At 38.4% G+C, this 24,608-nt stretch overlaps 1 long non-coding RNA gene across 1 annotated transcript in view; it reads right to left on the bottom strand.

Annotated features, from left to right (window-relative positions):
• LOC130255780 (uncharacterized) overlaps positions 1 to 23,817 on the bottom strand; it is an 86,156-nt gene extending 62,339 nt beyond the window's left edge. The window contains exons 1-4 of the long non-coding RNA XR_008840986.1: positions 23,632 to 23,817; positions 19,970 to 20,079; positions 17,419 to 17,604; positions 2,093 to 2,233 (exon numbers count right to left, since the gene is read on the bottom strand). This is a non-coding gene — a long non-coding RNA (uncharacterized LOC130255780). The remainder of the gene's footprint in view (positions 1 to 2,092; positions 2,234 to 17,418; positions 17,605 to 19,969; positions 20,080 to 23,631) is intronic.
• Between the last annotated feature and the right edge of the window lie 791 nt (positions 23,818 to 24,608).

The following is a 24,608-nucleotide window of genomic DNA, read 5'->3' as shown; positions in this document are numbered from 1 at the left end:
ACCTAGGGGTGAAATTCCTCCTCCTTTCCATAGATTTATATTGTTATATCCCAGGATGGTCTCCAATTTGTTATTGTTAAATAAGTGATGTCATCCCTAAGTAACTAAAATGATTGGAAGTGCTAAAAATAAGTATCAGAGAAAAGGCTGAAACAGTACTCTCATCTTGAAAATACCCAAGATTTGCTTTTAAAACAAATACATGATCCTGCAATGTAAATGCCAGATGACACCCAGCCAATGCACAGGTACTGACTGACCACAGAAAGATCTTTCACTCAATAAATAATTGAATATGGCAATTCCCATCCTGCAGTTTCTCACTTATAAAGCACAGGCTGTAATAACTACCCTGGTTCAACATGATTTGACATCTAGGAAGAAGGGGTTGTAGACAAGAGCAACAGATGTTCTTTAAATATCTTCTATACTACCTACATCCAGACAAAACCCAGCTCTGCATTTACAAAATACAGGGTATGGAGGACAATGACTGACTGCCAAGAATAGCAGGGAGGGACTCCACAAGGCTGCATGCCTGGTCAGTGTCATGGCAGATGGATTTCCCTATGAATAAAGAAAGGCTACACACACTGGAAAAACTAAACTTCAAATATGTGCAAATAGGTTCTGAACTGACAATTTTGATTCAACAGTAAGAATATACTATAGATCCAAGAAATAATTAGGTCAGTGCTCATTATCAGTCAAAGCAGCAAATAAACCATTTAGAATTTTTTAGGAAGGAATAGAAATAAAACAGAAGTAAACACTGCCTTTGAATAAATCTATGACTAATCTGCATTTTTATTATTTCTGCAGTTCTGGTCTCTTTTCAGGAGAAAAAATTAAAAAAAAGGCCAGTAAGGATAACGTATATCAGTGCAAAGGACTGGGTATAAAGACCACCTCAGCTTGAAAAAGCAAACTAAGAGAAAATGCACAGGTCTATCCATGAGCAGTCAGGAAAGAGTCAAAGGCCATCCATTACCATGGCATCAGTTGCTCACCAGTTCTCAGAAATGTGGGCAACCACAAACAAAATCCAGTTAGAGAAGGAAAGTTTGAGCATGAGTGAGCAAACTTGTGGAACTAACTGCAGAGGTCACTAGGGAGGACTGGGACAACACAGAGAAGAACTCTGTGGAGTTTACTGCAAGAAACATCCAGCTCAGGAAAACCCTGAGCTGAGAACTGTTGGAAGTGGAGGAGTAGATGAGGCAGCAACATTCTGCCCTGTCTGGCTGGACATCCACTGTCAGAAGTAGGATGCTGGACTAGATGAACCTTAACCCAGCCCAGTGGGGCTGTTGCTATGTTCTTATGTTGCTGGCTTTACCTCCCAGCAGGTAGCTATAGATTTCCAATAGCTATAAACCAGGTGGCTTTGCTGGCACTGACTGTGATATCTGTCCATTCCACCCTGTGATGCTTCTTAAGTGAGCCTTGGCATGTACCCACACTGGTGTCCCAAGAAGTGCAAGCAGGTGCACATGTGCATGTGAGTGTTTTGGGGTGAGTAGAGGAGGGGTAACCCAAAATTTCATCCCCATGCAGCTACTCACAAGTGACCAGACTCATTCCCATTTACTCTTGCTGCTGTGGATTAGCATGAACAGAGGCAGGGAAAGGTTTCAGCACACACTGGAACATGGCCAGGCAAGAACAGGAGACTGAAGAAGAGAAAGTCTTCAGCCCAGGGGGGCATGTCTCAGTAAAAACCACAGAACCTGGGAAAGTCATCATCAGAATGTGAATTTACCATTGATACAGCTTGCCAAAAAAGCAGCAGTGCTGGCTTTTAACACACACACAGGTACAGTGCTCCAAGCCTCACTTCCAAAGCACGCAGCCAACTGCTACCTATAAGATCAATAGTTTCAACTTCCCTTGCCTCATCAAACCATGCACTGCAAGAATGTCATGTTACTCCAAGGATTATTTTTTGTAAGATATACATTTTTAAAAGTAAAATCTTCTTTAAACATTCACTTATTTCCCTGTCTTTTCTTCTTCCTAAGCACTCCCTTTGCATAACTCTAAGGGATGTTGAGTGACAGATAGAGCAATTGCCATTTTAAAATTAACATACCTTGACACACATGTTCACAGATGCCATGGAGTGCATCCTGAATTCACACATCATCTTTGCACGTGTGCTGAGATTCTCCACAAGGATAAAGGTGGTGAAAAACTGCCCAAGACTCCCTGGGACTCCTCCTGCTCCTGTGGACTGTGGAAAGAGATAGGGAAGAATTATCACTGCCTTCCAAAGTGGCCAAAAATATATATTTTATACAGTGATAAACAAACCCCTGCAATTGTAGCAGGGTAAAGGTCACAGCTGTCCAAGGCAAGCACTGCAGGATTGCACCCTACATTTGCATTGTCTCTGCTTCTCACCATTTTTTACAGGGGTAGCTCAGTAAAACTGAACTTCATGCAAACCTTAAGTCATATGTGTGTTAAAATACAATAAGTTATATCCACGGTAAAATGTTACTATGAAAATGCATTTGATCTTGTGATTTTGAAGCACTGAGGTTATTTTTTCATTTCAACCTGTTGAGCATGGGGTTTGTCCCCTCTGCTGCAGCACCAGCTAATTCCTTTGGGGACTGAGTATAGTGTTGCCAAAAATTTTAATTACAATAAAAGCTATGTGTCAGAGTAGCTTTTCAAAGGTTCTAAATAAACACTTATACTTCCCCAAAATCAGGGGAGACCAGATCCATAGGTAGTCTTTGTTACTTGGTATGCCTTTTCTCAGTTTAGAAAGAACAGGACTTTGCATGCACCTACTATTTCAATACCTTGTCACCCATAACTCACTTCACTTTCTCATACACTACAAGTTTTCCATATCCAGCACAGACTCTCTCTGGATCCTTTGCTAATGCTTTGAATTAATTTTTAAATTAGTTCCTCCCTGCTTCTTGTTTAAATTTTAGGTGAGGAAGGAGAGTTGACTGCAGCTAGTACTCAAGGCAAGAATAAAAACTTTGTGTGACCATTTGGAACTCTCACCCAATTATCATAATCATACTTTCTAATTTTTTTTAATAAAACTAAAAATCCATATCTAAACAAAAGCTTTATTCCTCTATCAGAAATGAAACTTTATTCATAGTTATTAACCATTATAGCAGACATACCCCTTATATAAATATCTATAAAGTAATGAGTCTTTCCTGGAATAAGATGCATATTAATTAGATCCTACAGCACTTGAGAGACTTTGGTTCAATTCCCACCAGTAAGGTCAGGAAATGCATCCACAGTAGTTAGCAGCTAGTTTCAAAATCTCAATGCACCGAGCATGATGGGGTCATTCAGTGGAGCAGATACCCCAAGGGAAGGGTAAAACAAGAGCCAGGGATTATTTCACAGCACTGAACTGGTACACTGCAGGAGTGATGGACTTTCCTTTCAGAACAGAAAAGCTTACCAGCACACTGTCCTTGTGGCCCACTCTCATTATGAAGAATGCAGCATGTGAAGCAACTAATTGGATGATATGGGCTGGAAAACGCTGAGGAAATTGTGTGTGCATGTGTGTGTGTGGTGGGAGACACTAACCCAGGGAGACAAAGCTGCCATACCCACACTGACCCTGCACAGGCAGACACAGGACAAGGCAGACCCCAGTGCTGGATAGAACCAGCCCCTGCATTTACTGCCAGTGCCTGCTCAACAGGCAGATGTGATGAAATGACCTCACACCCCTGCAGGTGCTCAAAAGCAACCTGGATGTGGCACTTGGGGAGGTGGCTTAGCAAGGAACATGGTGGTGGCTGGGCTAATGGTTGGCATTGACAATCTCAGAGACCTTTTCCAACCTTAATGATTCTTAGATCTCCATAAGACTTTGAAGTTCCAGTGCTGAGCAGGGTAAAATAATGCAAAAAAGCCTTCTACCCACTTGAATTTTAAATACAGAGGATGATTCACTATTATGGAAGATGCATTAAATATCTCATCTTTAACTATGGACTGCTAATGAACCAGGCTCTAAACACCAGAAGACTTTGTCCAGAATATGGATTTTACATGAGAACAAGATTCTTAGAGCACCTCCAGGCTATCAAGAGAGGTTTGTGGGTGTTTTAATATATACTTCTATTCTATCTGTTGTGACAAAGCAAACAGATAGGAGTATGCTCTGTAATCTTTGAATTTTGCTCTTTTTCCATTTTGAATTACAGCACATATATGGAGCAGAGGTAAAGTATTTTTATATTAAATTTTAGGAAGTTTAAGGAATCAATAATTTTTTTTAATGGAAGACAAAATTCTCCTGAGGTACTCATGAATGCAAAGACTAGAGAGAAAAATGGCTTATCAGGCTAAAAGTAAAATTATTATTTATGTCAATAGGAAAAATTCTCTGGTAACCTTTCACTAAGTAATTGCTATAGAAAAAATCCTAAGTGAATCTGAACATCAAATTTAAAATATAAATTTAAAATAAGATTTTAAGTGTATCTAAACATAAGAAAACACAGGTTAGTCAAACCTGGATGAGCTCAGTTGATCAGAGTTAATTACACCAAGATGGTGCAATATGGGCTATTCACTAAAGAGCTGGATAATCCTTCTGGACCAGACCACTCTGTGACTCTGTGAAACCCTGATGTTAATGGAGGTTGAACTCTTTTGGAGGTTGCTCACAGAGCTGGGGAACCATCATCATTGGAAATACTCAGAGCACAACTGGGCAGCCCTCTCTAGGTGACCCTGCCTGGGCAGAAGGAAGATTGTGGTCCCAGAGATTTACCAGCCTCAGCCACTCTGGGATGCTGTGAATACAGCCCACCTGAAAGATTCCTCCCCAGCACTTGCACAAAGATTTCTCTTCCTTCAGGATGTAAGTTGTTTGCAGCACAGAGGCACAGAGCCTTTTCCCCACCTTTACTGCTATCACAGTGATCCCCTTTACCTGAGCACATTTTCCCTGCTACAGAGTCAGAGGAAAGTTACTCCAGCTTGTGCTTATGCACAAGAATATAAGAGTTCTTGCTTACACTGAGTCTCAGGCTGTGAATCACAAGGAAAATTTTCAGTGCCCAGCAGTTAAAGGTGTTAACTATGACATTTCTGAAGTCCTATTTTTATATGTGCAACAGAAAAACAAATGAAACAAAACACTCCTTTATAACTGCTCTTTATGATAGTATTTGTCCAACTACAGCTTTGATGATACCATTGATGCTGCAGCATCTTCTCAGAGCTTCAGTTTTGTCAGCTGCATGTATTAAGTTCTCAGAAGTAGACTTCTTTATCAGGAGTTTTATTCTTAATGAGAAAATAATCTACAAGCAGCAATTCTTACATCTCCCATAACCTCCTTGCTGTTAAAAGGTTTGTTTAAAATTTACTTCTCAGAACAAAGCACAATTCATATCTGGTTATTGTCCTAATGAAATCTATTTCTCCTCCTTACAGAGCTCTTCACTGAGATGCTAAAATTTAACTCACTTGAGTTATAAATACTGTGTGAATTAATAGTCAGCATTGTTTGGGAGGTTTTTTAATTGGCCTGCAGGGAGGCCTTCTGTATGTATTAAACAGATCATGTGTCTGCCTTGCAACTAAACCACCTTTACATTTCCTTTGCACACATTAAACTCAAAGCTGTTTAATGTTTTCTTCGAAGTATTTGGGTTTATTGTTCACTCTAGGAAATGACCATTACGTTAATCAGAGCAAAACAAGGTTAGTGATTAGTCCTCAGTGATGTCATTCCAGAGTCACAATGCCCCACAAATAAATAGGTCTGGCTGTTCTTCTTATTTTTATTTATAAATTCTGTTTCATAACAGCAGTAAGATGCTCCAGGCCATGCACTTCTTGGGGATTATTGCACTTGTCAGGTGTTTAAAATCACTCAGTCCTCTGCCTGTGCCTTATAATACCACTGGAGGTATATAATCAGCCAGAAATACACTGCCTGGAGTGCCTTAATGCTTTATTATGACATATCTAACTTTCAAAATAAATTATTTATTTGGAAGCTTGGAGGTGTCATAATGATATCCAATCAGTAGCTGAGAAATAAATATGAAATCAGGAGAACACATCAGAAAAAGACAGAGGGTAGAAAAAATGCCAGCTCATCAGTCATGCCAGGCCAAAACAAAGCGTGTGCACAGCTATAGACACAGAGATGTGTGTACACAACCAGTGGATTTCTGTTTGGGCAAAGACCTGTATCTGGTGAGAATCACACAATATGTGCACTTACATGTCCCTGTCTGATTGCTGATATAAACCATGGAGCAACTGCATCAAGTTAATATCACAAATTGAAAACATCAGTGGGCTAAACAGATGTTAATAACTAGACCTCCTATTAAATAAAAATTTAGAACCTTCTGGACTTAGCCAGTTAAGTAATTCCATATTCAAGAACCAGATTCTGTGGATCATGGAAAGGAAGCCTAGCTACATTACAAATTGCATATCACATCATTATCATTACAATCACTAAACTACACACATTATTTAAAACTGAAGGCTAAAAGCAAAACAGAATTAAACAATGTCATTTTCTAAAAAAAACACCCCAAAACCCAAACAAACTAACAAATCAATTATACAACAACTAGAGAAATTTAATACTCTGGGGTTTAAATTTTTAAATTAAATTCCAATTTGTAAATTATTATGTGGAAATAAGGAACTTACTTAGGCAATTGTGCTAAATAACAGTGCAAACCCTGCAGGGGACCAAATTATCTTTCAGTGAGGGAATATGAAAAGTTTTTTGGAAAGGGGCCAGTTTTAGGTAGGGGGTGTTTAAAGCCTTGGGAGTTACTGTAGCAATAGAAAAGATTAATAATTTGCACATGTGAGACTCCTGGCAAGCAGGACGCAGCTGTAAAGAATTAACCCCTCCTGAGAGACATAAAAACATGGAGCAGCTGAGAAGAAAAGGGTGAGGGGAGAATGCCAAAGTATGCAGAGTACAGATGTCCTAGAAGAGAAAAATATGTAAAGTAGGGTTGAACAATGTACTGAGACTGTATTATTATTTGGGAGGAAAGGGAATCTTCTTGGCAAATTGTGGGTGTATGGGAAAAAATGAAATACCAGTAGAAGACAAAACTAATTCTCTCATTTCTGCCTGAAAATGCACATAATTGGAATAAAACCCTGCAAGCTTCCAAGGCCTTGTTGAAAGGACAGTCTCCAAGTGATGTGGCCCGAAACTGGAGCAGGCTGGCTTTGCTTTGGTGCTGATGCACGCCTGCCCGTCCCTGCGCTGCCGCAGGGAGAGGATGCTCTCAAAGCACATCTGGGCTGAAGCACCGTGTGGCCCTGGGTCTGGAGCTGCAGAAACACAGCTCCCAGTATTTGCTCTTCCTGGCTGCCTACCAGAATAATTTCTCTTGTGAGGGTCCAATTTTGCAGCTGCTCAGCTGGGCAGAGCTGCCCCTCCCCAGGAATTCAGCAGGGCAGTGCTTGGGCAGCAGCATGGGCACTCGAGCTCAGATGATAACTCTTTCAGAGTCTGCTAGAAGGCCAAAGCAATCCAATCCTTAGGTTGTGTTAGAAATCTGAGACCATTACCCTTCAAAAGGAGAAATTAGGCTTTAGAGCAGTGAAATAGGTAACCCTTCTGCTGATTTCTGTTGTTAAGTATTTTTTAATTTTCTCTTTGGAAAAACAAATTGGTCAAGAGAATGTTGGAAGTGATCATTAACTGAGAGAAACAATGGAAAAGTTTATTCACATTATGTCACAGAAAGCAGCATCCTTTTCTATTAGATGAAAGAAATGGTCTTGAAAGTACTATATCTTTAAATGTTATATGGATTATCTAGAACCCAGATGATGGACTTATTTTCTTTTTCCCCCCATTTCATAAGGATATATATAAACAGATTACTTGGGTTTATTGCATTTAGATTTAAAAACAAGGCCCAAATTCTTATGTGAGCTGAAGTAGATTGTATTTTAAAAAGAGGAAACTAGAACGAATACATTTTTAACATAGTAGCTGTTTCAGAACAGTACTTTTCAAGTTAGTACATTCAAAGGGTTCTTTGGAGGCCTCAGGGGACACAGAACCAACAGGTTCAGCAGATTAATATCCCTCCTTGCTTCCCATACTTGTTCTCCAACAGATAGAGTACATTACAGCTGCTCAAGCATCTACTGGTACTCAGATTTCACGACTGTCTCTCCCTCTTCTCTTCCCACAGCTCCAATCCTGTTAGCTAGGCACTAGGGAAAGGTGAGGCACACAGCTGCAGGGAGTGCTTTGGAAGTGCTGTAAAGCAGGAACTGCACTGTGATGCATCCATAGACTGGAAATTTTAACCTGATCCTGTAAATAATCTGGTTTTCCTCAGATGTTCTAGTTTACAGGGTTACCTGTCACACACACCCATTAGGTGGGCACCAGCTCCCACCAAGACTTCTATCCTGAAGCTACAATGAGGTCTGGCAGACTCCTTTGATGCATTCCATGTTTCACATGGTCTTTTATTCCCATGTATTTAGCAGTGCATGTAAAACTTCATCTTACTCCCAGTTTTTCACAAGTCCACCTCCAAAATACCAATCCCTCTTTAAATGGCAACTTCTGCCACAGATCCCACTATGGACTAAGTTATTGAGGTTGCTGCAGATGAAATCTATGCAATGCAGATACAGAAAATTTCAAGTTGACTGTATTTGAACTGGAGAAATACTTTTGTGACAGAATACACGTACAGCTGAACTGCATACTCATTTTTGCATTGTACCCACCCTTGCTAAGAGACTATATTAGGCTCTAAAAAAGATGTCCACAAATTATCCTAAATAAGAAAAATGTTTTGGGCTCATTTACCTTAAACTCAGCAATCACCTAGAATACTTCCATCAGCTTCTGTCTGCAGGAAAAAAAATAATCTTATACAGGCTTTGGAACTGAATCACTTTTTCAACTATGTAAATCAATATCATTGTCCCACCACCTCCATAAACTAAAACCCAGACTAATTCCACAAAAAAATAACTCAAACCTTGGTTTTATTGTACATCTATTTAAAACACGCTGAGTGTTTTTATATCCTTTGAGTTGACTACACATTTATCAGCCAAAGCATGCAGTGTATCCTCTGAAATATACACACACAAACATACATACATGTCAGCAAAACTGAGAGTCAGACATTGCTACAAGTAAAATTGGTGCTTTAGTGTAAGCCCATACTTAAACTTATTCTTAATTCACTGGGCTTCAATCCAATGATCTGAAACTCCTCAAGCCTGTTAACATTTCAGTCCCATATTTCAGAAAGTTTCAGCTGAAATAATTTGTTTCCTGGGAAGAGGTATCTTTGAATAAAATTTCCTAAATATCACATTTAAACGTAAATGACTTAAACAAATAAATACAAACCAAATTCTTCATTTAGTAAATAAATACATAAAATTCATAAATTGCAACTGCAGAGACACCAATGGTTTAGTTAACTCAGCAAGCTGGCAAATCTTTCCAGCCCCCAGCAACCATTCAAAGACTTCCTAAACTAAAAATCTCACAAATATTTTTCACACTTTCTGGGATTTTTTCTTTTCTTCTCTGAATTAATGTAATTTTCTTTAAATCCATTGTATTTTTGGCCTCTGTACATTCCATAGCAGTCAGTTGTGATAACATGCCTTATACAAAGGTAATTCTCTGTTCTTGGCTTGCTTTACCTCTGTGCCAGAACGATTTCCTTGTGTGCATCCTTATTCCTGTACTGTGAACAAACCCTGTTTATGCCTCTTCCCAGACTTATATATAGCAGCTGCTATATATGTGTGTGTCTGTTTGCAAAAACTGTGTATCTCCTATTGGTATAACAACACCCAGGGCACCATTGCAGATACACAGCTCCATCCATTAGCACCAAAATCTCTTCAAAATGTGAGCACCATGCATATTTCAGATTTGTGGGAGAAAAAAGCAATTCAGATAACCATGAATTTCAAATAATTTGTGCCACAAATTACAATGACAGGATAGCCATCCTGACTGTAGGGGGGGAAAAAGTGACCTTTTTGTGCTCAGAATTCAGCAAAACCATTTAGATCTTGCAAAATGCTACATCAAAACACTGTATAAAGATGTTTAGGAATACTTTCTTCCAGATATTGACTGCAACACTCCAAAATCTGTGTGCATGCTTATGCCAAAAGATTGACATGATTTTCACATCAATCTTATCCATACAGACTTGAGACCCAAAACACAAAAACATATTTCATTATCAAACTAACAGAAAACTGCAAATTAAGTACCTTTAAAACTGCTCAGTCAGGTAGTACAAAGGTGCTATGCTTGCAAAGGTTTCCACATAGACATTTTAATTGCATTAAATTGTGACTGAGAAATGAGGCTGGCCCTGCAGTGCATATATTATGTAAATACAAACCATCTAAACATAAAATTATAAAAATAATGGAAATTAAATAATTTTTTATTTTGCACCTAGGAGTGATTCCTTTTTGAACTATGTAATAAAAGATTCATTTAAAAAAATTTAAAAATAACAAAACCACTTTGGAAACAAGTAAAAAAAAGTGTAAGGAACAATTTAACACCCTCTCGAAGAAGAAACCAGGCCATACACTAAAGATAAGTAAGTGAAGAGATACTGTCTTAGCAAAGATGAAAATAAGCATATGCTGAAATATTTCCTGGAACAGGGTCTGGAGGCCCTAACACATGTCTTCTTGCAATTCTGATATTTTTAAGTCATTTCTGAATAAAATCTGCCTGGATGTTTCAAGAAAAAATGAAAAAAAAGAAAAAGACAAGGAGCAAATGTCAGTTTCTGCAAATGCAAAAAAGCAATTAATAGCAATACACCCAGATGTAATTTAATGGAAAATAATTAGTTTCTATTGATATGCATTTTTTAATAAAAGCTGTAGTAGTTGTTTGTTGAAAGTGAAATATTTTATGCTTTGTATCTGAAATCCATTTCCTGCCAATGTATTTTCTCTCTGTAATATTGCAGATGTTCTGTGAAACACCTTCTCTCTTTAAACCTTGATAAAATTCTTGACTACGTCAAATGTAATAAGTTTTAGACAAATGACTGTCATCTCCTTGAGCTGGAGAGTTTGAAGAGAGCACAGCAAGTGTTTATTTGCATTTAGCACATGCATCAGTGTGGTGTGTGTGAGGAGCTCTGGTACAGCTATTTTACAGCCAGTGTGAAGAGATTTTTTTCTATGTCATGTTAAAAGACTGTAAACCTTGGTGATGTCTGTCTTTTGCAATTTAACTCATTCTAATTGTTCCACAAAGAGTTCTTTTGACTTAGTAACTTCTTCAAGCCACTTTTTTCAAAAGACAAATGGAAAACCCCACTCTCATGATTATTAATAATGTAGCTACTATGAGAAATTCTCAGAGTAGCAAGGAAAAAAAGCCCATAGAGACAGAACTTAATTTTATAGTGGTTGGTAATGCTTAGTTTCATTTTCTTAAATGTTCTAGCCATTGAATAAAGAAATAATTTGAAAAGGAAATAGCATCTACAGTATTTGAACTTGCCTTTAGCATAAAATGTTTTAATGTTTTGAGTCTATCTTTGACAACTGAAACAGACTTTACTGAATACTGGTAAGAGTTCACTTTGTAATAGAAAAGTAGTCACTCCCTGTGATCACTGTGTCTTTTTAGTATGCAGCCCAGAGGATTCAGAAAAAGATTACATTTACAATAATTAACATATATGTAAATGGAGATCATGGCTATGAATGATAAATTTTCATAGCAATTTAAACCTTGTTCAAATTAATCAACCATACAGACACTTGATTAATGAAAGGCAGCGTCACTTTAAAATGCAACATGTTAATACATATTACTGTTATCGCTGATCAAAGAATCTTTAAACATAAACCAATTAAAACAAAGTTCAATCTACATTTTTTACTGGTTTAATTCCTACAGAATTATAAGAGTATTATAAAAAATTTACGTATTTTATTCTCCTTCATATCTATTTACTAAATTGACTGTAGTACAGAATCACACAAGTAATTCTGCTACTTCATTAATATGATTGGATGTGAAAACTACCAGATTAGTTTTTCAATCTAAGCATATACATAATGGCTGATTGCAAAGTGGGCAAAATGCATCCAATTTCATTCTTCATTTGTAAAACCAGTAACTTGCATCTCATCCCTCCTGTTCTCAGTTCAGTCGCCAATAGACCAGTCACCAGGAGCCTTGGGTGACTGATAGCAAGGGAGCTGTTTAGGAAGACTCCTTTGTGGCACCTTCTCAACACCACCTATTTCCTAGGAACAAGCAAGGCTAGGGAGTTTTTTGGCAGTGGTAGATTTTTGCAGAGGTCACCCAAGCATCTAAACAAGTTTTTCAATTCTTGTCTTATATAATCATGTGTGTCTTGTCATGCAACACTGCTTCACTTCCCTGGAAAATTTTATGTGTATTTTTCATAAATATATTTAGATAGTTGCAATTTCTTCATTGCTACTAATGAAAAGGCTCACTAACTTGTAAGGTGTACAGTGTTGCTCCCTTTACCTCATGATCAGGAAGACCTAGTAAGAATATATAGCACATTTCAAATTGTTGCCTTAATGAAGACTTAGATGCTGGGGTCATGAGAAGAGGTGCCAGGAGGAGACTTAAAATGATTAGCTGACCTCTTTTTCTTTCATTCAAAATATGCTTTTAACACACACTATGTATCAGAATTTCTATGTCCAAATACTGAGCTTCACTGTAAGTGATAGTATAGGCACAAGAGTAAGAGACAGTGAAATCAAAGTAAAAACATTACAAAAGAAATAGAGGTGACATAGAGTTGTATTTGGAAAATGGATCCAGTGGGGCATATATATAAAGTATCCTTGTCTTTATGGGAGCTCCCACACATGTGAGTATTACTTGGATTTCAATATTAGGAACCAAAAATGCAACAAAATCAGTTTACTAAACACAGCGAGTATAATAATTGACCTGTTCCCTTCCCCTGTGGTAATATGAGTTTCTGGTGCCAAATAAAGTCCTTGGGAGAAAAAAATGCCTGTTAATCTCTACAATAAATGCAGAAAAAAGCAGATTCAAAAAATTACTGTGCCTATACAAAACAAAAGCACTGTTGCCTTCAGGTGCTCTATGGTTGGTGGAGAAAAATCACCACGTTAGCAGGTGCCTTGGGATAAATTAGTCACGTGCAATAATTTATTTGTTTACATTTTAAATTTTTTTTTTTAAGTTTTTACATTTTTTTAATATTGTGCTTTTCTACAAATCCAGGTATTTGACAGGTTGGAGAAAAGCTTTCAATGCTTCACACAGCTGACCTGCTGAGTCTGAAGTGACTGAGAGGGAGCCCACAGCTATTTTATCTGGCTTCTCTTGGTCTACACAGTCCTCTGAAAGTGCTGCAGAAGGTATAGCTAAGGACAGCATTCAGACTTTGGAAAAGCAGCAGAGTTAAAAGCTCTCCTTCTCACTTCCTTGCATAGGGTGAATAGAAAGGATGATTATACTTCAGCTGGACTACTCTTTTAGAATTCTCCTCAATAAATGTTATAAGAAAGTTGGCAATATCCTAGATATCTTATAATTGCTTTTGATTTCCTCTCCTGGCTATATACTGACACTATAGTCCCTCAATCACTTCTTCACCCTTAGTGTATTTGTAACCCTTCTCACCAATCTTATTTAGCCATTTGATTTGGAAAGGGAGCACTTGGCTGGAAGCTGGTTTGGGTTATCTTACACTTGGAGTTTAGGTTAAATATATATGTTCTTGCAGCCTTCAACTGATTTTGTACAAACTTTTTCCCCTCACGAGTGCCAACAGAGGCTGCTGAAGGAGGAGAAAATGTTTGTTTGTTTGGGGGCATTGGGACAAGAAGCAGAAGGAATTTTTATTCTACTCACAGCACGAAGTATGCTCAGATTTTAAGGAATTGTGTGTATTTGTTGGCTTGCAATTTTCAAGCATGTGTTTTAGCAGGAAGCAGAAGTGGAGACGCAGCAGTAGTCAAACAAAGAAGGATCCATTAACTTGAATTTTTTTCTTTTCTACCAGATTGCAATTTGCTCACTAATTGAGGAGTGCTAGCTCTTGGTAGCTGGAAAACAGAGCTACAACCTGGCATCAATCTTCTTTTGATGGAAGTCAGTGGTGGCTATGGGCTGCTTTGACACTTGGCTACCTGTCACCCAGCATTGGTATCCAGCCTTACTAACCCCTGCCATAGCTGCAACTACTTCTGGGAGGGAGATTCTGAAGCAGAAATATTGACAAGCCATACAAGACTGGCCTTAGCCATGAAATGATGGCATTGACAACATCCTGGTTGAGTGCTACAGAAGTGCTAGAAACATACATTTTTAATATCTCCTTAAGAGCAAAATATAAGCTCCAGAAATTGTTTTCGACAAATTTGGGAATATGTGTTGATATCTCAGGATCAATTTTTAGTGGGTTATAGAAAGGTAAGGTCATTGGTCAAGCAGATATATTTCCCCTGTACACCTACATTTGAAAGTCAGCAGGAGATTTCTCAACCCTGTTTTACCATTCCTTTTCTTAAGCTGAGAAAGATGTTTGAAACTCAGCTCTTACCATTGCCTTTCTATATCCAAATACCAAAAAAATTGGACATGCATTTTCCCAACTGGCTTCTTATTGTATTGGACAATACTGTGCTGCTGTGTTCAATTGAATCCTGATAGTTTTTACTGCACTTATATTTGCCAATTTTGGGAACATTTGGTGATGTTACTCTCGAGGTGTTGAGTTCTGTTACATGAAGACCCAAATTCAGTATCTCTCTATTAAACTTCAATCTTTACAAAAAACTTTAAAGGATGTTTTCATTAGATTTCAGAGGGAAATCACATGAGTAAAGAGAGATACAAATTTAATAGATGTAAGCCTTGTTTCCCACAAGCTGAAACTGTAAATACACTGGTTGCAAACTGGATTCTGCCAGAAGGAAAACACATTCTGCTTTCAAAATATCTACATAAGGAAAAAGCAGCTACACAAGCTACCTAGCTTGAGGACATTACTGGCTGTGCAAACCAGGTCCCTCTCAGGTTTTCCCTCTTTTTTTCTTTGTTTGAACTAATTTTATCTTCCAAAAAGGCTGAGACTGTGATTGAAAGAGAATTATACAATGTGAGTAGTTTTGATTTTGAGTGCTGAATGAAACACATACTGAAAATGCTGCTTTACACCACAACCCCTGAACTCCTAACAAAAAAAAGTTCTAAGGGCACAAAAATAAACCCACTCATTCTCTGTGAAAACCAGCTATTAAAGTAAGCAGTGAATGTCACCCATAGACAAAGATACCCTGGCATGCCAGCAGGAGAGCACACAGGCTCACACAGGTCCAGCTTTGGGAGCTGGCTCTTCCCCTCAGCCTTCTGCACTGGGTTCTCCACCTTCATTTTCTGGGTGTTAGCAAAGAATTCTCCCACCTCTGCAAAGCTGGGTCCTGGAGAGGATGGTATTTGCAGGAAGGACACTTCCTGCTGTAATCTCCCTTGCAAGAAGTTCAGAATCAAACATAAAACCAACAGACACTATTCTGCCTGCAGCAGAAATGTAGAGTTCCAACAGATTTGTTGAAATGTATTTAAGAATTGTGGTAAGATATTTTAGAACATTGTAGCACATGTGTTAGCACAAACCCAGCTAATTAGGGTAAAACATTCTGGATGTTTTATTCCCATTAACCCAAACATCAACAAGTAATCTCTTCTGGGTTATGGCTAAGATGTCAGTGTTCTAGATTTCTATTTTAACTGCTGAATGAAAACAAACAATTTGCCAAAAAATTTAGATTGCAGAATGACCTTGACTAAAGTAGATTAAAATTGGAAAAGCTGAAATTGAAAATATTATAAGAATTTTCTTCCTATAAAATATGTTGGTGAGAAATTAATGTAAAACTCTATATTTTTCTGGCTTTGCAAAATAAAAGCAGTAATCTAAATGTTACAGTCTTAAGCTGTGTGGTTTTTATATTTAAGATAAAAATCTTGAATTTAGTAGAACTTAAATTCGGTTAGGCACAAAGATTCCAATTAATTTTACTGAATATTATTCATAAGTAAAAGTATCTCTTGGAGCCTTTGCAATCCTAGGCAAATTTTCCTGTCCCCAAACTTTCCTAAGAGCCACACGTTCAAATTTATCCTTTCTTTTATTGACCCACGGAATTGCTGTGATAGTTTTATTCATTTAGCATTTTAAGATGCTGAGATATTTGCCCCTGGTTATGTACTATGACTGTAACATTGAAAGCACAAAAGCAGCTTGTGCATCAGAACTGGAGGGTTTTCCCCAGGCTCTCCCAGCAGAGAGATTCTCCCCAGCCAAGCACAGCCCAAGAGCCGTGGGACAGTGAAGCTGAGAGGCCAGAAATGTGTCACTGACAATAAGTGGCTGTAGAGAAATTCCTCCAGGTTTGTTAGCCAGGGTAGTTTGCAAAGGAGGCTGACCCAGAGGTAAGGACAGAACGAGCTCCTTAGGAGTGCCAAGACAAGGGGAGAAGGTGAGTTCTGTACACCAGACAGGGAGCCAGGGAGAAGTACACATCCACAATCCACAACACAATCATATTAATTTAGGATCAGGATTAAGTTTTTGATTCCAACAGAAAGTTTGGGGGTTTATTAAAAATGCTGTTTAATTGCTGTGGCTACCTTCCCTGTTAGTGTTAAACCTCTTGTTTCTCATTCATTATAGAACAAAAGAGCAAGCATTTAAAATACTACTTTGTCACCATGACCTATTAGATAAACTGCTGCCCTACTCCTTTCCTATTAGGGCAAAAGAAAATAAAATATTCTCATCCAATTATACTGGAAAGGTGATCTTGTTGAAACAGCCACGAGCTATGATTTGGGAGCATCTATTCATTCTTCTTTGCCATAATATATTTTTTTTTAAAAGTCTGCACCATTAGGAAGTATAAAATCCATGGTTCCCATGTGCAGGCCTTTTACCAGTCTCTCTCTAGATTTGCATCCATACTCCTGAAGAAGAGACTGGGATTTCTGGCATCATGTTATCCCAGCCTCCACCAAGAGACTCTTACCACAAAGGTGCTTTCATGATTACTGTTGCTAGTGGAACTGCAAAGCATCAGAAACTGTAAAATGGGGGTGGGTTTGTTTTTTGGTTTTTTTTTTTTTTTTTTTTGTTCATTTGTTTGTTTTGAGGAAGAAAAGGAAAAAAACAAAAATCCACCATAAAACTTACTCCAGGCAAATCTTTAGTTATTCTTGCAATGTATAACAGGGCCCAGTCTGAACTCATATCTCAATAGATTACAATCCACATCATCTCACATTTGGCAAAAGTGCCAATTCTCAGAGCTACAAAGAACAATATATACACTTAAGTCCATGCTCACCTCAATCAGTCTGTGTCTGCGCATTCTGTGGGGGATTTAGAGGATGCACAGGTCATTGTATCAGAGAATTGAAGACACATATTACAGTACATTATGCTGGGCTTCACCTGGACTGGACACACATGAAAGAGAATTCAGCTGCCACAGCTCCCTTTGTATCTCCGTTTTTCAAATTCTGAAAACAAGCTGAAAAGGAGAAAAGGGACTCAACTTTTTTAAACCCACAAAAACTACTGAATAAAGATATAATCACAGGTTTGAATGAAGGTAAACAATGTTATCATCAAATTACAGGCAGTTTCAAACTAAATATTCTAAACATGATATTTCCATGTTCATGGAAAATTTGTTTCCATCTACATTAATTGCATTACAGAGATTTAATGGAATGCCTACTTAAATTGTTAGAAGAATAGGTAATATCCATATAAAAAGAAAAGAATAAAATATGGCACCTGGCAAGGTTTTAAGTTAAAAGCTTACTGTTACTTATTTTGTATTGAATTTGTACAAATGACTCAAAAAGATGTAAAATACAAATGAGAAAAAAAAAATCCTGTAACAAAGGAAAAATTATAGAGTAGGATTTACCAGCCATTCAGGTTGGCATTTCAACAAAACAGCCTATATCTTGGATTTGTGTGGAACTGGTTTTGAATTTATAAATAATATCTGCACTAGATGTATATTAGATGCAATGCTCTACTAAAAGCCACCTTAATTCTTCCTCAGGTTTAGGAAAACCTGATTATTCCACACCAGATCATTGCCCTTTGGGGGCACATACGTGCCTCAGTCAAAACCTACTCAACTTCTAGATGTGGTCCCAGGACTGGAGGGTAATTCTGGGAAGCACTGAGAACCATCAGCCCAAATTACTTCTGTGAAAATTGCAGACAAAAGGCTCCTCATGCACTCAGGGAGCAGAGAAAAGATGAAGTTGTTCATAGTAAACTCCAGCTTATTTTAAGTATGAAAATGTCTACAGATAAATTTCTGAAAGCAATTTGGTGCCTTCTCTCTGAATTTAAAATGTCACTTTCTTCAGGAAAGCTGATTGTGCAGATGAGTCATGTGCCTTTTCATAGATATAAGCAAACTATTTCAATTTTCATTTTTTCAAAGTGATAAACTGGAAAGCTGGTGGGTTTAGCTGGAATGCCATAAGTATATTCATGATAGTAAAGAACCAGATCCTGTCGTTGAGGAAATTTGTTTGTGGGAAAGTCAGCAGCTGGGGAGGAAAAACTCAGTAAATTCTGGTTTAAATCTTTCATCTATTTTTTTTACTAGTTCAAGAGAAAAGGCATCACTCCTATATATATATTTAACAGTTGATAATTACAACTGAGTAAGCTTTGATTCACAGGACTAGTGACTGGTGGAAGGGTTTTCACCAGACCAGCAGTAGCTGCAGCAAAGTCTATTCATTTCACTTATTTTCTGTAAAAGACCTCACCATCCTTAATATGCTCAACACTTTTTAAACTTTTACTTACTACTTTGTTGCCTTCCCCAACACAGTTTAGCTTGTCTTTTTCTTGTGAAGCATTTTTGCATGAGAATTATTTTCGACATGTTTGTAGGTTATCTACTACTAAGCCACAGGAAAACCTAAGTTGCTCTTTGGCTTTGTGGTCTCCAGATGGTGGAAGGTGAAAAGCTTTATGAATTGAAGAATTTTGGAGAATGAATAAACACTGCCCTATCCTAAAATATGACTTTTCCATCTTTTAAATTCCCCACACTGGTGTGGTGCATGTAGCTGGGGCTGACACTAAACACAGTGGATGTAAATGATTTCCCAGAGGGGCAGAGCAGCTCCCGGTGCTCATGGACAGTCCCTCGCTGCCCTGGAGCATTGCTGTCACCTGCCCTGCTGTGGCAGCTGCTGTGTAACACTCTTGTTGGGTGCTGACAAACCCTGGTTCAGCTCGAGCCCGGAAGGACTGGTCAGTCTGAACACTCCCCTGTGCTCCAAGTGGATTGGGACCACTGTGTCCCCACACAGAGCCACGGTGCCAGACTCCAGGTAGGGAAGCAAAGGTTGCTCGAGGGCAGCCAGAAACCTCTGCAGATGGCATGGACAGGTCCAGAAGGCAACCTCTGTCCTTGGCCTTACCCTGTGTCATGGAGAACACTCTGTCCACTGACAGTCTCCTGAACTGCTGCTGTTTGCAATTTCAGCTGCCTACAATTCAGGCAAGGAAGGTGGAGGGAAACCTTGCTAATATCATCAGAACCTGCCAGGTTTTCTTTTCCATATTCATTTATGTACAATGATTAGCTCGTTCTTCTCAAATGCCAGGGATGTATTGCTCACTGGAGGAACTTCAGTACCCAGCAGTCTTTAATGTAAAAGGCAAACCTTTCCACTAATGAGCAGTTTGTCTGGTGTTCTTAACCTTATCAGCAGCTCCTGAAGTGATAAAGGCTTAACTATTATGCACTGAAAGGTGTTGATAATTCTCAATCTTCACGCAGAAAAAGGCTCTTTTTTTGTCACTTCTTAGAGTCTACTGTTAAACTTCCCAGACTGCTTACAAATTACCTTGCCTGTTCTGCAAAGCAGACAGCTGGATGCGTTGGTGGGCAGTCGGCAGGTGGAGCCTCCCCTTGTCAGGACAAAAATGATACCTGCTGCTTAACAGAAAAAGAACACTGTGCAGTTTAATGATTTAGACCTGCTCTAGAAAACGACCACAGCTCTGAGTAGCTGGCACAAGAAAAAAAAAAAAAAAAAAAAAAAAAAAAAAAAAAAAAAAAAAAGAGGCTGGAAAGAGAAATAAACAGGGGTGGCAAAGCCAATGTGAATCCCTAACCATGGCACAGTAGCCAAAGCAGGGTATGAGAGCTGCACTACACTCCCTGTGTGTCTGAGAAGGAAAAAAAGAGGGGGGAAAAAAAGGAGCACAGCTAGTTTACGCTTAGCTTTGCAGGGTTATGGAGTGAAGAACACAGGACATCATTGTGTCTGTGTAGCTGCAAGAGAAACAATAAAAGCTTGATCAGCTGAATGCTTAAATATGGCTGAATGTTTGATGAGATGAAGATGTAATTTTGTCTATGCTCCCCAAGGGTCTGGATTAAATATGACTACAGGGCCTAATCAAATAGCTAGTCACTGAACAACAGTCCCAACTGCATTTTTCATTCCAGGCATGCTGGGCTGCCCCCCCCTCATCCAAGTACATTACTTATTCACTGGTTTGTCAGCACTGTGCATTATTAGCGCTTGAGAGATAAAACTTTAAGTGTTGCTCCCAATTAGCACAACAGTGACCACGCACCATGCTCTGTGCTTAATGCCTGCTCTCAGAGAGGAGCTGGTTTTGAAGGTCTGAGGTGGAGGAGAAAAAAAAATGAAACAGCTTAAGCATTCATTTTGAGTGGAGAGACAGCTCCTATTAACATTTAACAGCATTTGTGCAACTTGGTGCGGAGGTTATGATGCAAATGAGGAGGAATTAAAAGTGGCCAGGGGTTTGTCATTGATGGATTGCAGTCTGGTGGTGTTCACACTTCTGCCGTGTCCATCAGAAGCGATTACTGTGTAATTAAACCTTATTTCTCGACTCTTCAGTGCATAATTACTTTGTGAATGTAACCATCATCTAAAAAAGCTACCAAAATGCTTTAGCATTTAGTCTAGCAGTCATTTCCCTAGCTTGTGTCAGATATAACCATCAGACAGTGCAAAAGAACTGTCACTTTTAATAAGAGGCAAAAAATTAAATGAAACAGTATGCTTATTACAGGAAAATTAGGCGTTCAAGTGGTAGAGTCCTTTTCTGCTATTTGCATAATTTATTCTTTTTTGTCCCTCACACCAGAAGCTTCAGGCAATTTTCTTCACATTTAAATAGATCGCACATTTAAGGCTACTTAAGGAAAATTATCACTTTGCATATTTTAATTGTTGTGAAGAAAGTGAATAGAAGAGGTCTGCAGCTTGGGCTCTTGAGTCGGTCAGATGCTCAACTCTCTGATTCTGGAGCTCCCCACTGCTCCACTAGAGATAACCCTACAGTTCACAGCCATCCACTTGCATTTCATCAGCATGCAAATGCAGCTCCAAGCACTACAATAAGTGGGTCTTTGATATTTACAAACTAGCCACTAATAACTAAAATGTAATTTGTTTGACATAACTTTAGATTCTCTTATCTGACTGCCTTTAAAAAAAACAGATAAGTCTTTTAGCTTTACAAAACCTAAGATATCATCCATTCAAACTGCAGCCTGCCCTATAAAGTCTGAAAGCATTATTCGTGGTGAAATCATGTCAGGTTCTCTTGTCAGTGGAGTTTCAGCAACACATCTTTCTAATTTCATTTTCAATTCTTTTGTTTAATTTGCACTCCTCCCCACCTTAATCAAATGAAATGAAAATTCAAATAAGACTTGGAGCAGGAAGCCCATTTTCCCTTTACCTAAGGAAATACATCTATTAGTCTGATGTTATAGAGAAATGGATGTCCCAGTCACCAAGACAAGGATGCTTGCTTTACCCTACTCTGGAAAGCAAAGACAGAGACAGGGTTATGGTGCAGCACTTTACAAAGCAAGATGCTGTAAACAGACTCATGACTGTACAAATTCAGTTAATTATAAAGCTAATGAAAAATTAAAAGGGAGTTCTAATGAAAAATTTGATCAAATGTTATTCAGATTATCTTTTCAAGTAATTAAGTGGTCTGGAAAAAAAAGGGTTCCCCAAGGTACATTTTAGCTTGTGATCTTTTTCACTCAGAGAAAAAAAATGCAACAAAGTTAGGAAAGACTGAAAGTAAGTTTTCCATGAGCCATAGTCTTTCAGTATGGCAAAAATCAGATTTCATTAGATCAGATTCACTTTAGTTTAATTATCAGTGTCCATTCCCTTTGGCTACTGGTCATTTTAATACTTAACTGACTTTAAATACACACTCACAGCATTATTAAATATCCTCATAATTTTCATTATCATATGTTCCCAGAAATAAACTTACCTTTCTTACTCAAAAATCATGCTAACCAGACTAATTTATGAAAAACAAAAATACAAACTTCAAAGTAAGATCATGTCCTGTCATTTGTAAAACAAGCAAGCAAACAAACAAACAAACAAACAATTTCCTCTCCCTCCCCCCTCCCCAATCATCCTTGCAGTAAAATACATATTTTGGACATGGAAGGGAATATGTATAAGCAGGTTCATGCTTTTCAGGTTCTAGAAAGATGTAATGGAAATCAGATTTTTTTCAGAACAGTTTGATAACTTAGAGCTGCTGGAACAAAAGACAGTCCAGTATTTAAAGCTCGAATTAATGAACCCATGCATCCATAAATTTTCTTGTGTATATCCAAAATACTAACAAAAAATAACATGCACAGTATAATGAAGTACAGGCCTTATATCCCTGTAGATTAAGTACAGACTAAATTCAATTTCCAATTACACAGAATGACAACTAAGCTACAAAGGTAGCTTTTATGACTGTGCATTACAGTGATTAAGGTTCACACCTACAGGGAAATTTGGGACACGCAGATGTAAGAAATACTTGTGTACAAACAGAGATAGAGCTTTCTTAATTCTAAACGAAACTATTCATTCTTTGGAAACTACCTCACTTCTACTCTGCTCTCTGCCTTTCCAAATTCCTCAAGATTTGTTGCTTTAGAAGGAAAGTGGCACAATAAATTACAGCACAGCCAAGCCCCATAACAGACTCCTTCACTCCTCTGTGTAATGAAGGAAGGACATAAGCTTTCTCAGAATTTCACCACAATTTCAGCAGCTATTTCCTCTTAGGATGGCAATACATGCACAGATGTAGTGGCCTGGTGGATCTTTACCAAGCCACCAAGACAGCACTTACCAATGTGTATGAATAAGCATTCTAATTAGTACTGCTACAGTGGCTGCAGTGCTTTGGAGGAATGAAAACCTCATTATTTATTTTCATGCCCTCTTTTTTTGTAAATATATTTCATTAAAGCTTTAATTCACAGACATAAAAATAAAATCAAAGTTTTTAGGCTCAGCAAGAAAAACAGTAATTGCAAAAAACTTTTATATTATTATTATTACTTAGAATTTTAAAAATATAATATTAAAATACCATTAACGTATGCTTGTACCATGATACAGGCTTTGCAAAATGATCAAACTGAGATAATACTAAAAGCTTGGGGTATTTTTATCTGTCCTAGCTCACGCTCACAGACCTGTGCTCGTAGCTGGGTTATTCAGGCAGAGCAGAATCAAGGTCCCCGGCAGACACAGCTCACCCAAGAGAAGTCACCACTGCAGTGCAAACACCCTGGAAAAGCTGCCTCCAGCAGTAAAGCTGGCTCTGTGTACGTATCCCACGAGTGGGGACCGCTGTTGATACAGCTGCATCCACTCTCCCTGCTCTTGCCAGCACAGCGTGTTTCTTTGCCGTCCCAGCCAACAGCTTAATGTGGCTCCAGCCCCTGAACAGCATTTCTTTCATTCCCCAGGCAGTTCTTTTCCGAGTGTTGCCACACTTGGAAGCAATTCACTTTCTGCCACTAACTAATATTCTGTAGGAATGTTTGATTTTCTATTTGAAAAGAGCAGGAGCTGAGCAGGAAAAGGCAGAGCACTACCAATACTGACTTCTCTGAGACATGAACAAAACTGCATCTAATACAGAAAGCAGATTTTTGGCAAGATTTTACAAAGAACACTTTCTGCATTAATACCAATTTTTTTTCTACTTGTTCCAACAATTGCTTTCCAATTACAGCAGTAACTACTTTATTCTATTAAGAAATGCTTTTACTGGAGTTTGAAACAACTCCTGAGTTCCTAAAATCCATCTCTGTATTCCAATTAAAGTTTTACTTTTTGAACCTCAGGACAAACACAGCCCCAAATAACAACAGACCATAGCACAAGCCAGCTGGGAGATCGGGATGCCTGCACCCAGGTCCAGGCTCAGGAAAAGCCATCACAGGAAAAGCAGTTTCTGCACTTGACACGCCAGAGACCCCCCCTTCCCCAACAGCAGCCCCCCCGAGCAGCAGCACTGTCAATTAAACACTTAGGATACCAAGGATGCTGCTATCCTGTGTTTGAAAATACCCAGGGTAATTAAAGCCCGCGTGTGCTCTGTTAGCAACGATAACACGTTAGCACGATCTGCTGCAGCCATCTGAGAGACACGGAATTTATTTCG

The sequence above is a fragment of the Oenanthe melanoleuca genome, chromosome 7, assembly GCF_029582105.1.
Source record: "Oenanthe melanoleuca isolate GR-GAL-2019-014 chromosome 7, OMel1.0, whole genome shotgun sequence".
Lineage (NCBI taxonomy): Eukaryota > Metazoa > Chordata > Aves > Passeriformes > Muscicapidae > Oenanthe > Oenanthe melanoleuca.
The sequence above is the reverse complement of the archived record's forward strand: the minus strand, read 5'-3'. Positions and strand labels throughout refer to the sequence as shown.